Source organism: Gigantopelta aegis, chromosome 6, assembly GCF_016097555.1.
Source record: "Gigantopelta aegis isolate Gae_Host chromosome 6, Gae_host_genome, whole genome shotgun sequence".
In the NCBI taxonomy this organism is placed as follows: domain Eukaryota; kingdom Metazoa; phylum Mollusca; class Gastropoda; order Neomphalida; family Peltospiridae; genus Gigantopelta; species Gigantopelta aegis.
Genome location: NC_054704.1, coordinates 33,427,761 through 33,443,212, shown reverse-complemented (window position 1 = coordinate 33,443,212; position 15,452 = coordinate 33,427,761). Strand labels below are relative to the sequence as shown.

The following is a 15,452-nucleotide window of genomic DNA, read 5'->3' as shown; positions in this document are numbered from 1 at the left end:
AGTGAAACTGGAATGATTTCAGAATCCTTTGATATGTTACCAAGTCATTCGATGTATCAGTTATCAGTCTATTTGTAGAACTGTTTTAACATATATCCACTCAAAATTTGAATATCACAAGAAAACTGCAAGTAAAGTCAAAACGTGCTTTTCCACAGTCCTGAACCGAAGCATTCTACTTGCTCTGGAGCATGTTCAACTGCAACAAAAAATCACTTTCTCCAACACGAACTTCCATATTGTATTGATTCAGCCCATTACAAGGTGACCAATTTGTTAGCAACTTGCTGAACACTTCCCCCATCTTTAGTGTATTCACAGTGTCCAGATGCCCCATGATAATAGATCTGGATTCCATCTCGGCACTTGATTGTCTTCAGGATGTATGTTCCTTGATTGTCTCTCTGGAATTGTTTCACAGTACTTTGATTGTCTTTCTACTACTCTTGAAATCTGCTACAAGTTTGCAGTTTCTTGGCCACCATCAAATCCACACACACACACACACACACACACATATACACAGGCCTGTTTCTGCTCTAGTATTCCTGTCGGACGTCTCTGACCACCACTGAAGCCATGCAGTCCTGTTTTCACTCTTGAAGATTGTGTCCATGCTATGTCATGATTTGTGGTCCACTGACCCTGATAATTCCATTTGCTTAATCATTGAATGGTACCAGCTGGGAATTGGTTGTCAGTTGTGTGCCAAATCAAGAAGACTGCAGCTGAAAAAGAGTTAATGTTTTTGTTACTTACATTGTATAGTCCTCAAAAATGTACAGAATCATTTATTGTAATGTCTGTGGTGGTATTTTTGTGGTTTTGTTTTGTAGGGGTTTTTTCTTCTTCAAAATTACTAACTTTGTTCATGTTTACATTAAATATTATACTAAAGGTGTATCGTGCTTTGGTCTTATTTTATCTCAGTCTGGAAAGCACTCAATATTAGAAAAGAAATAATATAGTGTAACTTTACACATTATTCATACACAAAGTTAAAGTTTGTTTTGTCTTATGACACCACTAGAGCACATTGATTAATTAATCAGCAGTTATTGGATGTCAAACATTTAGTAATTGTGATACATTGGCATCATAGGAAACCAGCTACATTTTTCCTAATGCAGCAAGGGATCTTTTATATGCACAAGTTTTCCTACAGACAGGAAAGCACATACCACGGCCTTTGTCCAGTTGTTACACATACACAAATGCACGTATTTGACCTCTGTATATAAAGGCTACCTGCTTATAAAGACCACAAGTATATGTAGTTTATCACTGGCCTTTATAGATTTTTTATGTCCATTGTCATAATGAATGATTTCTGATGTACCATCACCATTGGTCTTAAGTTCAAGTTTTGGTCATTTAAGATTTTTAAATGTCTGGCCAAAAGAAAAAAAAAGAAGTTTTATTTAACGACACACTCAACACATTTTATTTACGGTTATATGGCGTCAGACATATGGTTAATGACCACATAGATTTTGAGAGGAAACCCGCTGTCGCTACTACATGGGCTACTCTTTCCGATTAGCAGCAAGAGATCTTTTATTTGCGCTTCCCACAGGCAGGATAGCACAAACCATGGCCTTTGTTGAACCAGTTATGGATCACTGATCGGTGCACCTACCCATTGAGCCTTGCGGAGTACTCACTCAGGGTTTGGAGTCGGTATCTGGATTAAAAATCCCATGCCTCGACTGGGATCTGAACCCAGTACCTACCAGCCTGCAGACCGATGGCCTAACCACGACACCACCGAGGCCGGTAGACATTAAGCAAGTAAATTAATGTTAGTATGTTAATTTTGAGTATATCCTTTGCCAGTCTCTAGGCTTTAGGCAGTATAAACATATTTATGATTATTTTTATTTTTTTCACTTTTAGCCTTACACATTATTTACAACTTTGTGCTTAAATTATTAATTTTGACAAATTTAATGGGCCAAATATATGAAACCTGTTTTTCTTAAATGCAGGTGTTTATGTAATGTAAATATATGTAGTTACATGCCTATAAGACAAAGACAGGCATTGTAAATTTGGCTTAATGTGTGTTTAGTACCTCAAAATGGTTTCTTCTTTTTTTCTTTTCTTTTTTGTTTTGTGAAGCAGAAACAATACATGTATGTACCTCAGAAATTAGGATCAGTGTATTTAAAAACTCATTTCAAGATGTTTAGTGTTTACTCATTTCAAAGCTATAAATTTAAGTCTTTTTCACATGACATAGTTGTTGTGACTTCACCGATACAAGGGGCAGGATGGTTTGGGATCGATCCCTGTCGGTGGGACCATTGGGTTATTTCTTGTTCCATCCAGTGCACCACAACTGGTATATCAAAGGCTGTGGTATGTACTACCCTGTCTGTGGGATGGTGCATATAAAAGATCCCTTGCTGCTAATAAAAAAGAGTAGCCCATAAAGTGGCGACAGCGGGTTTCCTCTCTCAATATCTGTGTGGTCCGTAGCCATATTTCTAACACCATATAACCTTAAAATAAAATGTATTGAGTGCATCGTTAAATAAAACATTTCCTTCCTTCACCAATACAATGACTGTAAAACTAATCTCAGAGCAGAAATGTAATGATTATTCTGTAGTTAATATTTGTACATGTCAGGGCCAACTCTGTACAAGCAGACAATTTGACCAACTTATCTATCTATTAAGTTTTAAAAATTGCAGAAACCCACAGTTATTTTCCAACAAAATATCCATCATTACATGAAATTATTTTGCCAATTTAAAAAAAAAAAAAAATCACCAATTTTTTTAAAATTCACAATTGACAAAAGCTGGCATGTTGTAGAGCCAGGCCTGCTTGTATGTTTCAGTAAGACAGATAAATAGTTTTTATTCTTACCTCAAAGTATCACTATATCTACTTCCAAGCTTTAAAGAACTCAAGTAAATCACTGTTCTAACCGCAAACACCTTGTTTTCAGTGGCGTTCCTAACGGTTATGTGCGGATAAAAGTTATCATTGTCTTTTCATGCATGGACCGATTCTTTCATTTTCTGATAATCCGATTAAATAATTGACAGGAATGAGTCGATAACTGCCCAGCAGATGCATTCAGTACAATGTACGTTTTACATCATCGCTTGATGGCTCTTAATCCATGAAGCTTAGCCAGTCTATTTATTGATACTTAGCTGACAATTAATTGCAGTACACAATATCAGTTTGAACTGCTTTAAAAGCATTGGATCATTCCAATAGAAAAAAGGCATGTTTGTTTAATGGCACCTGAGTACATTTTAATTTACAGTTGTTTGGTATGTAACATAAGTTATTTGAACATTTGGTAAAAAAACCCCAGGAAACCTGTCACTTAGGCTACTCTAAAATGCAACATAAGTTATTTGAACATTTGGTAAAAAAAGAGGAAACCTATCACATAGGCTACTTCAAAATGCACCATTTGATTTTTGATTTTCACTTTCTCAGTAGGCAGGATAGTACACACCATAGTCTTTGATGTGCTAGTGATAAGCCACTGGTAGGGCTGAATGAAAACTGGCTACTGAGGGTGATTGATCCTACGACCCATCACACATCATTGTTCTGCATCCTGTCCCTGGTTGTGGGGTGACTACATGTAGATACCTCCTTGTGGTAGTCTAGCTGTTGGGACAGGATTTAGCTCCAGCGGGTGAGTGCACACTTGAAGTCCTTGAATCTCAGGATCAAACCACCTCGGTGGATCCATTGAACTGATTGGATTTTTTCTTGTTCCAACTGGTGCACCACAACTGGTCAAAGGCTGTGGTATGTGCTTTTCTGTCTGTGGGAAAGTGTATATAAAAGATCCCTTGTAGCGGGTTTCCTCTGATGACTACGTGTCAGAATTAACATGTTTGACATCCAATAGCCGATGATTAATTAATCAATGTGCTCTAGTGATATCGTTAAACAAAACAAACTTTAGTCTAGCTTTCATATTGTCACTGAACAGAACATTTAGTGTTGATTGGAACCAGTAACTGGATACGAACCCAGAACCTACCAGCCTTTATTTAAACTGATTGTTTTCCATAACTATTGCATCACCAATGCTTGTTTAGTGTTTAATACTTTCTCTTTGTTACCCCACTGGCCTCGGTGGCATCGTGGCCATCGGTCTACAAGGCTGGTAAGTACTGGGTTCGGATCCCAGTTGAGGCATGGGATTTTTAATGCAGATACCGACTCCAAACCCTGAGTGAGTGCTCTGCAAGGCTCAATGGTTAGGTGTAAACCACTTGCACTGACCAGTGATCCATAACTGGTTCAACAAAGGTCATTGTTTGTGCTATCCTGCCTGTGGGAAGCACAAATAAACCGTAAATAAAATGTGTTGAGTGCATCGTTAAATAAAACATTTCTTTCTTTGTTACCCCAGTGGGCACTTATAACGGGGAAATAAAAATCACATATGACGTCATTACGATTTGGCAAACATGGACAGTGACGTCATGTAGTTTAAGTTTGTATTGTTACATTTGTAATAAAGATTTTATTTTATTACAATTCATTACAGATTTTTTTAACAGAATAAATAGAATTTAAAATTTTCAAAGCATTTTTTGTTGAACATTGTTCCTATATACATGTACATGCATGAATTTTTTAAAATAAAATGCTTTTTAAAAAAAGCTGAGGTAATAAATAGAATAACAAACTCGGTACCAGTTAGTATCAAATTTATTTCCCTTGGGAAGTAATTTTCAGTTGTCACTCTCTAAACCTCGTGACAAGTGAAAATTATTTCACTTGGGACATAATTTTTTATAATAACTTGTATCTTTTTTATTATCATCTATTTACATTCACTCTTTTCATCTAGTTACATGTAGCTAGTACTAGTAGTAAACATGTAGTAATTAAATGTTTAGAAATTGTTTTTTCAAGCCCACTGGATACCTGAAAGCAATAAATCATTGTGTCAGCCATTGACCATTTCTATTCAACGTTCGCCTGAATTAGTGACAGTTGCATGTTTCATGATTGTTACTCTCACTCACTGTAACACCTCGGTATTAGAAATCAATTTTACCTCAGACCTGCAGGTAATAAGAGTAATGGTTTAATGGATTCTTTAATGACTGTGCATATCTATTGTTTATAGGCCACTGGGTTTATATATAACTGTTTTTACTTACTGTTCAAATACGGGTGTTTTTAAAATAAATGTTGGCGTACCGTTATTTGTATTGCATGTATGATTCTTTTTATCCATGAAAAAACAGAAATGGTTTAATGGTTGTATGGCCCACACCATATGGTCCACAGTGAGTATTTTAAGGTGTTTTAAAACATATAGCCCATGGGCAATACGTAGGAAATTAGACTAACTGTTTCAAAATATTTGGCACTTTCCCATAGGACAGTATGTAATATGGCATTTGATGAAACAGTCATTGAACACTGAGTTCGGAAAAAACCGAGACTATCGAGGGAAATCGAACCTGTGACCCATAGAATCTCAGGTGACCACATACCATAAAACCTAGCATCCTCATCCTATGCCGCTAATGAAGTTGGTCTGACCCATGGCACTAACTAACGACCGGAGGTAGTAGGGATGTATAGTAGGTGGTTACATGTGCCTCTTAACAATGCCAGATGTAACCACTGAACACTCTACAAAGCTGATGAGGAATTGCAGGTGTGTGGCGCGGATAGTCACAAGAGACAAACACCTGTTATGGTTGGAGACACAAGGACTGGGAGGTGGAGGTGGACAGTGAAAGAAGTTGAAAGACAGGAGGAGTTGCCAGATCAGGAAGAAATGAGATGGAATTCAAAGGAGAGAAAGGAAAGGGAGCAGTGGGATAAGGAAAAAAATTAAAATAATAATAATAAATCCATAAATACTAGTATGTTGTTTGGACAAGTATATATAAATATCCCTTATTGCTAGTCAGTGAGAATAGTTTATGAGGTGGCAGTGAGTTTCTTCTCTTACTTGCATCGGCATCAGTGGTGTAGTGGTTAAGTCATTGGACTTAAGTCCAGTAGGTTCTGGGTTCGAATCCTGATATTGGCTCCCAACCAGAGCAAGTTTAAACACTCGATGAGTAAGTATGTAGGCCATTACACTGACTTTGTTCTCACTAACATCTAACCACTAATCCACTGTCCTGGACAGGCAGTTCAGATAGCTGAGGTGTGTGCACAGGACAGCATGCTTGAACCTTAACTAAATACAAGCACGAAAATAAGTACAAACAACAACACTACTTGCCAGATTGGTTAAGTGCAGTATTTATTGTAGAACACTAGCCTGAGGTGCTTAGGTCTTAATATTGAATCCAGTGTGCTCTAATGGTGTCATTAAACAAAACAAACTCTTTTTTGAATATTGAATCACATTGATGGACCAATTCTCTGATTGTTTCCTCCCCCACTACCATCCCAAACAGTGCCCCATAACTGGTATAACAAATGTCTGGGTATCTGCTGTCCTGTTTGTGAAAAAGGGCAGGTAAAATATCCCTTGCTGTTAATGGAAAAATGTAGCTGGTTTCCTTTAAAGCTACATGTATGTGTCAAAAGTTATCAAATGTTTGACATCCAATAGCCGATGATTAATAAATCAATGTGCTCTAGTGGTGTTGTTAAATAAAACAAACTTTAACTTACTGTATGTTAGCGGAAAATATGGATTGAAGATATAGGATATAAACAGGCCTTTATCTAAGGCATTCCTTTCTTTAAATTTTTCATGGCTGCAAGTGTTTTTGTAAATCCAGTATGGAAATATGGATGTTACTACATCGCAATTAGCAACCAATTAAGTGCTCATGGCTAACCAATCTCTCTTAGCCCGTCATTGTGATGGTGAAAAATATTTGTAATAATTTCCAACAAAACAATATGGATGTTCTGCATGGCAGTTAGCAACCAATTAACTGCCCATAGCAACTGGGGCCTCTTCTTCTTTGTAATGGTACATGTTATTTTTTTTATGTCAATGACAAACTAATAACCTCATGCTTTACCTAATTCCGATTTATGTCAGCCACTAAATGGCTTTAACCATGGGAATTATTATTTTTGAGTGTGGGGTTTGACATTTTATGTCTCCACAATAGAGGGATATATTTGAATGAATCGTTTTGAGAGGCATGCCTGAAAGCTTCTTGTGCAAATAGTATTCATCGTTTGGCTTTTTTATCTGATCATGAAGAAGAAGCCCCCAGAGACATACTTTACATACACTGTTTGTCGTTTCAGATCGTCAGTGTTGATTTGACTTTTAGCTTCCCACTTCTTTCACTGAAAATGTCCTGTAACCCATGGAATTACCTTCGCTTCATGTATGTGTACAAGCCTAAGGGAATTCTCTTTTCAAGAGTAGCACATGATTTTACTTGGGACTGTTTTAGAATTGATTATGGGGAGGAGGGAGGCTGAAGGCAGTACCATGATTTAGAGGTTTAATTAAAGATTAAAAAATAAACATTTAATGCAAAGCCAGTGATATCTTTTCTTTTCCCTTCATTTTCTTTTTATTGTCACAATATGTACTTGTAAATTAAGTGAATAAAGAACATTGCTGATTTTAGTGATAGTGGTCAAATGGACATTTCTATTTCTGGAGGACCAAGTAGGTGAAGGTCAATGAGAAATCTTTATTCTTTTGGGTACAAATTGTGAAGAAACCTTTATTCTTTTGGGTACCAAGTTTAAGTTTTAATTTAGTTTTTTAAAATGCATTTAAAATGAACATCTGTAGTAGTGTAGGTATAAAGTGCTCCTACTGGCAGTAGCTAGTGGGAATTTCCCTATTAGCTCAGCTGGTAGAGCGTTGGACTATCGTATTGAGAATCTGTGGTTTGAATCCCCTCAGTGGAGGTTGATTTTTATCTGATACATTTGGAGCAAACGTAGGGACTGGGTGTGTTCTTAACACAAGAATACAATTATAACCCAGTCAGAACCCATAACAGTTCAACTGCCCGTGGCCCACAGCTCCGGGACGTAGCTTCACTTGAGGGGGGAGTATGTAGTAGTGTAATGTAACAGATAAAAATCAACCTCCACTGAGGGGATTCGAACCACGGACTCTCAATACGATAGTCCAGCACTTTACCAGCTGAGCTAATAGGGAAGATCCCACTAGCTACTGCCAGTAGGAGCACTTTATACCTACACTACTACACATCTATGGATGCAACTATCAGAAAAACCAAATAAATTTATGGTAGGTGAGACATTTAATTTGATTTGTTCTTATTTTTAATTTATGAATACAAATTTCATTGAAGACAGGCAAATGTTTTATATTTAAACATTGAAGAGTCATAGATATACTTATTACATGTATTTGATTTATGAATTCAACTTCCAATAAAGAAAATTAAATATTTGTTTTTATTTTACATTAAAAAAAACCCCACATTAAACATACTTACTGTAGTTTCCTGAACACAACTTCTAATAAAGAAAGACAGAGTACTAGTGCTACTTCCCACCTCAGCTATCCTGATTTGCAAGAGCTCTGTTTTGATCTGGGTACGATGTGGAAGGATTTCAATATTTTATACCTGAAGGTTTGATATCAGTCATGGAAAGAACTCGAATTAACATAATCTTATGAAGCATGTGAACTATTAATATCGAAGAACAGGTTTTGTAGTGTGGTAAGCCATGAAAAATAATGCATCTTTTGTGATGTATTGTATTTTGTTTCTGTTGTACACATGAATGATACATCTCATAGGGTGGTTCAAAAGGAATATTGATTAATTTTCATTGATTGGGGACCGTAACAATTGGTGCATTGACCTATTTTATTAACAACTTGTATTTTTCATACAGACTGATTAACCATGTTCAGGCTGATAGATATTGTTTTGTCTTAGATTTTTTTTTTTATTCGACAGGAAAATAGTTAGTTTTTCAAGATGGCTGCCTTTCAATTTGAGAAGTACCAAAAATAGCTATATGCAAAAACAGAATTTTTATGTCTAACCATAATGCAGGTGAGATGGGGTGTGCACGTTTTCTGGCAAAAAATAATTTTAGGGTACGTAATAAAAACAAAACCGACAATAATTAAGTGCCCCTTTTGGTGGTTATGGTGTTGAAATCTTTTGAAACTGGACACTGCATTTCATGTAGGCTTGCTTAGACACATTTTAAATAGCAAATCTTTTACTATAATCTTTCTCAAAATCATAAAAATTTGTCCATTAATTTCCAGTATTTTACAATATGTAATTTTACCCTTCGTACTCTGTGGCAGAAACCCTGGGTGTGGTATGTTTATTCTAAAATTTGCTTCCTTATAAGTACGGTTAAATTTCCTGTAGACTTGTTGAGTATACAAGCACGAGGTATGATCTAAAGGTTCTCTGGAAGGGACAGTTTACATGACATGACATGGACATAGGAAGGTGACAAAAGGGGGAGGGTGGGAGCACATACATATATACATGTATAAATATATAAAAATCATCGCTGCTGCTACAACGTGTTGGGGGCACATGCCCCTCTTGCCTCCCTGCTTCCTATGCCAGTGCATGATTGGGCAATTCTGATGGCTAACCATGCGTTACATAGCCAGTGAAAGAAAGCAATCGAAATATCCTGGGGAATGAGCTGTTCATATTGAAGGTTTCACAAAAAGTTAGCTGTTCCAACAGGACTTTAAGTCCAGACTCAAATCTTTAATGACATCACATACATGTACATGAGTCTACACTTTTAAAGTGACAGAAGCCAGTTTCTAAACACTAAGCATACATGTGTATGTTTCACTATTAGAGTAATTTTTGATAAATGGAATCAGACATTACTTAGATTTTATTGTTTAGATTATAATCCATTTCATATAACCAAAGTATTTTTGGTTATTCTCGTGTTTTTAACACCACAAAGTGCATTAACACTTCTTCTTTTTTTAAATGCACATTTTAAATATGTTAAATACCTCTGAGAAGTAACTGTTACGAAGATGAGCTCTGGGCTATTTTTAACAGTTTTACCATTTTATCATCACAGACTCTTTATTCACTCTGTTGTAACTTTTTCCAAATGCTCATTGGACTATTTTTTATTCAAGCCAGTGCACCACAACTGGTACATCAATGACCATGGCATGTGCTATCTTGTCTGTGAGATCCCTTGTTACTAATGGGAAAATGTAGCAGATTTCCTGTCTAAAACTAAATGTCAAAATTACCAAATGCTTGACATCCAATAGCCAATGTGCTCTAGTGGTGTCATTAAAGAAAACAAACTGTAACTTTTTCCAGATGTGTTACTGGTTTGTATATTAACTAAATTTAGTGACCATTTTTACAGGTTGAAAGTAGGGTCTGCAATTTTAATAGATTTTTAAACATTGGGCTTGAACATGACAAACATATGTCACTCTCTTTGATATATCTGTCTTTGTTGGAATTGGAAAAAAACCTCAGTGGGATTGATCCTCTGACTACTTGCATTATAAGGAGACACCACAGTTTGAGCTAAATCAAGTCTTACACATCTGCTAAATCTGAAGTGAAGGAATGGGTAAACATTCATACCAACATTTGATTAGGTTCGCCGTCGCAATTATCCGTTCAACAATTAATACACCCCCACAGCACCCAGCACACCGACCGCTGATTGCTCGCTTAAAAAAGTTACACTTCACCTCATTTCATTTCACCCACAGACGATGATATTCACCATCAGCAAATTGGTTTCTCCTGTAATTGTCTGTTCTTTAGATATTACTGAGATACAATTGAATTATAGGTCCCAGCAGATGTTCGGTAGACTGGTGCATGTTTAATGTATAACCCAGGACTAAAACCAGGCTTCCCACTGTTCCTGAAATACCTGCAAATTTCTGTAAGTAAAATTCCAGTTGGGTAAAATTTAGGGAATTTGGAAAATGTCAGAAAAAAAAAAAGTCCACTGAATTTGTTCATGTTGTTGAGACACATGCAAATTGTTATTTTTCATGCAGTTAGCTTCATATCATATTGTACCCAGTGATCCCTTTCAATTTTGTTTTTTTCTTTTGTTTAAAAAAATGAATAAATACCGTATGCAATCTAATGTAGCTACCAGCCTCAGTTAAGCAGTCAGACTTGACTGCAGCATCCCAATACTGGTTCATAACCAGACAGTTTTAATGGTCACTACACACATACCCCTTCTCCACCCTCCATCCCTCTACCCTCTCTCTCTCTCTCTCTCTCTCTCTCTCTCTCTCTCTCTCTCTCTCTCTCTCTCTCTCTCTCTCTCTCTCTCTCTCTCTCTCTCTCTCTCTCTCGTCTCTTTTTCCCTACTTCTCTCTCTTTCTATCTCTTTTCCCCTCTCTCTCTCTCTGCCTACCTCTCCCTTTTCCAATGCCATATAACCACAAATAAAATGTCTTGAGTACATCATTAAGTAAAACATTTTCTTCCTTTCCTTTACCTCTCCTATTTTCTATGTCTCTTTCTGTCTCTCCCTCTCTCTAATAATTGTAATTAACCATTAACAGACAGCCCAAATATTTGAGTTTTGGGCCCAGAACACACATGCTTGGACTTTAATTGTGTTAAATATATATAAACATTACCACCAATTCTTTATAAAAATATGTGTTCAAAAGTATACATTATTAACAACCAGTCAAAATCGTAGATGTATTCTAGCATCAATAAGAAATATCATATATGCATTGTTCATTATATTGTTGATAAAAATTAACAACTTCTACCCAAGGTCAAAAGGTAAGTTGAAATAAAAACTTTATACTGGTTCTAGTACATGTAGCTTATATTGCTAGCCTGTGTCAGAGGATAGATCAACACAGAGAACTCAAATTTGGTTGTTTTCCATTCCAACCAGTGATGTATCAAAGTCTGTGTTATGTGTTGTCAGGACTAAAAAAAAAAAAAAAAACCTGTGAAAGATCCCTTGCTGGTAAATAGAAGTAGTCTACTTTGTACATGGTTTACCTGGATTTGTTCTTCAACACTAGTATATGTATATGTTTGACACGTAATAACCAATGATCAGACTATTTATTGGGGTGTTGTTACACAAACACTGGTTTCCTGTCAAATCTGCAAGATGATGTACGTTTAATAAAGATCATAGATAGTGGTGTGTCTATCAGCGGGAGATCTCGCCACCAGATGTCGGTGAGGGGCAACGCTTCTGACAGGTAGCAGATGAGAAAGATGCTGTTCTTTATCAGAAAGGAAAAACACCCGCAGGAACCAGATACATTACATATTTCAAAAACGGATCAGCTTTTTCCAATTAGTGCTTATTTATTTATTGCAAATACCTGTAATATTTCGACAGTTACATCAAGTTTCCTTCAGTTACACACAGCTATGTATATACTGGTTTGGCAAGAAATGTGGTTAACATTGTTGGGAGTTAAGCCAGGTTTGATGTGTGGGTGTTAGTTGATTTTGAATTATTAGGTAGAATGACATTGATAAATGATGCATGACTTGCACAATGTACCTTCTCATTCAGAATAAAATAGTCTTGTGTACCAGGGAGAAGTTTCTGATCAATTGATTCAGAATTGATTATGTTAGGAAGTAATTACGCTTTTCATTTTTTTTCTGAACTGATCGATGTATGACAATAATAAAATGTATTTATAAAACCATATGTTGTAGCAAAGTAATTCTATAGATGTACTAATTTTTTTTAACAATTACCATTGATAAATTTGCACAAAATGTAAAGCAATTCTTATAATTACAAGTTACACAACTAAAATAGTTTGAAATACTGGTACATAATTAATTAGTTTAGTACTGCCATTATTTTCTGTGGTTTATTGAAGTATTACATTATGTTTTTTTTAGTAACTACATCTAATGAGAATCAAGTAAATTCAGTTAGAAGTGGGTAATTATAGAACTATGAAGATTACCGTAACTAAATGTTTGACTATAGTCCGTTCCACAGGGAACGCCTTTTTCATACTATGGAATTTACTACAAGTTATTTATGTCTGAGCTAATCGATTTGTACATTGCACACAAAAAAAAGTTTTTTTTGTTTTTTTTCAAAACACTTTTGCTTTTTTTATTACGTTGAAACAAACTGAAATTATTTATAAAAATCATATTTATAGAACGATGAGACAGACTATAGGTGTATGTTTGCTTTAATTCTTTTTAATACAACATATGTCTGGATATACAGAATTTCGAGTTTCGAGTTCTCGCATGAGGTGTTTTTATCTGAGGATAAAAGCAACTCAGTGGACCCCTTCTGTAATTGGGTATCTCCCATCCCAGCCAAGCCTCATAAGTTGTATAGCAAAGAGCATGTACAATATCCTTTGCTGTTATTAAATGGAAAAATGTAGCGAGTTTCCTCTACGACTACGTGTCAACAAATTACTAATTGTTTTATGTCCAGTTAGATGTAACCCATGCCTAGCACAGGAATATTTAAATGGAGTGTGTCCTTACTCTGGGCTTTCCCCAAAACAAACCATGCAAATAGCCACCCCATGGCCACTTCTATGTTAAGTCACAAAGATGGTGCCCTCCATTGCCATTGTATTTATGGAATTCATCTCTGTATGCAATATTTTGTATGATGTGTATGGTAGTCAACTGGACCTGAGTATAAAAAGATCTTTGTGAAGTATGACATTGGATAAGTACAAAGAAATAGCTCGACAGTACATATCAAAAGAGGAAAAGCAGTCAGAATGACTAGAAACTGTTAAAACGGCCTTGCGTTTTATAATATATATAGCCAATGTTTAATGAATCAATGTACATTAGTGGTTTCATTAAACAAAACAAACTTTAACTTCGTTTAAATGTTTATAATTAACTTACGAGTGAACGGATTGTTCATACCCTGATAAATTTTAAATTAATTAAGTAATTGTTGAACAGTCTCAAATATGCTTCTTTCCTTTGCAGTATTTGATTTAAAAACATCTGATTATTTAAATTGCCTTCACGTTTATTAATTCATGAAGTTTTCAAGTAGCCAAACATTTACTCTCTAGACATTGTTTTTATTGAATTATTAGTCATCGACTGCGTTATTTCACTGTTTTGCTAGTCATCAAATATTAATAGATGGGTTTACTGCCGGTTAATGCAGATGTGTGTAAGCTCAGTTTAACACCTGAAACATATTGATGCAGAGCATCTGTAAACATATAAATATTATTCCTTTGATCTTCATGTTACTTAGTTTAAGCTTACTCATTTTATACAGATTTGGTTAAAAACACTATAAGTACATGTATGATCGCTATCATTTCAAATTATTTTCGTGCTTATATCCAATTAAGGTTCAAGCATGCTGTCCTGGGCACACATCTCAGCAATCTGGTTTGTCTGTCCAGGACAATGGGTTAGTTGTTAGTTGGTTAGTGGTTAGTGAAAAAAGAAGAGAGTGTAGTGGGCTTACACCTACCCATTGAGCCCTTAAGAACTCGCTCTGGGTTGGAGCCGGTACTGTGCTGCGAACCCTGTACTTGCTAGCCTGTAATCCGATGGCTTAACCACTGCACCACGAGGCGGGTTTCATATCTTTACACCATTGAATTTCAATTATCTCCCCTTTAATTGAATTTATAAGCAATGCCTGCTAGTATAAAAGTAAAATAATATGGGCCGAATTTACAAAGCCTGTTTTCCTTAAATGCAGGTGTTTAAGCATTGTAAATACATGTAGTTACATGCGTGTAAGACATAAACAGGTTTGTAAATTCGGCCCTATTTGTTTAACTACAACAACTAACCACTAACCCACTGACCTAAACCGACATCCCAGACAGCTGATGTGTATGCTCAGAAGAGTGTGCTTGAACCTTAATTGGTTATAAGGGTGTATACTACCAAATCAAATCCCATAGACGACAATAGTAATATATGTGGTTAAAACTCCTACCTGCAGCGTATCATTCGACATAAACTCTATGGCTTATAAATACTACCACCCTTCACCCTTAAAGTGAATCAGAAAAAATTGGGGGTCAAGCTGCTAATTTCTGAGGTAACGGGTAGCGTCTATGACTACCCTAGTTCCACACAAAATTTGAGTACTTTTTTTTTACAGGCACCCATACATGTTTCGAGCACAAGACTGCTTGACACAATGGTACTAGAGGAAATAAAATTGCATACATTGTTTGCCCAGATGAAACTTTTTTTTTTTACAACCAACACACTCACATTTATCACCAATCACAGGACTTGTGGTGTTCACTTCTCTATCAAAAGTTCGGTGCACCTCGAACTTTGACCCAACCGGAAGTTATTTGGTTTAGTATGAAAGCATGAAAAGAAGTATAAATGAAATGAAATGTTTAACTACACCTCATCACATTTTTAACTCCAGGTATTTGGTGTCTGATGGGTATGGTGATTTGAACTCCTGCAGAATGAAGGAAAACCTGCTACCACCATTACCATATAGCCTTCTCCTACTAAAACGTGGCATTGTATATGCCCTTTTCC

At 36.0% G+C, this 15,452-nt stretch overlaps 1 protein-coding gene across 3 annotated transcripts in view; it reads left to right on the top strand.

Moving 5' to 3' along the window:
- Nucleotides 1-15,452, top strand: part of LOC121374077 (trafficking protein particle complex subunit 13-like) — a 104,446-nt gene that overhangs the window by 44,823 nt on the left and 44,171 nt on the right. The gene's annotated exons all lie outside the window — the stretch shown is intronic.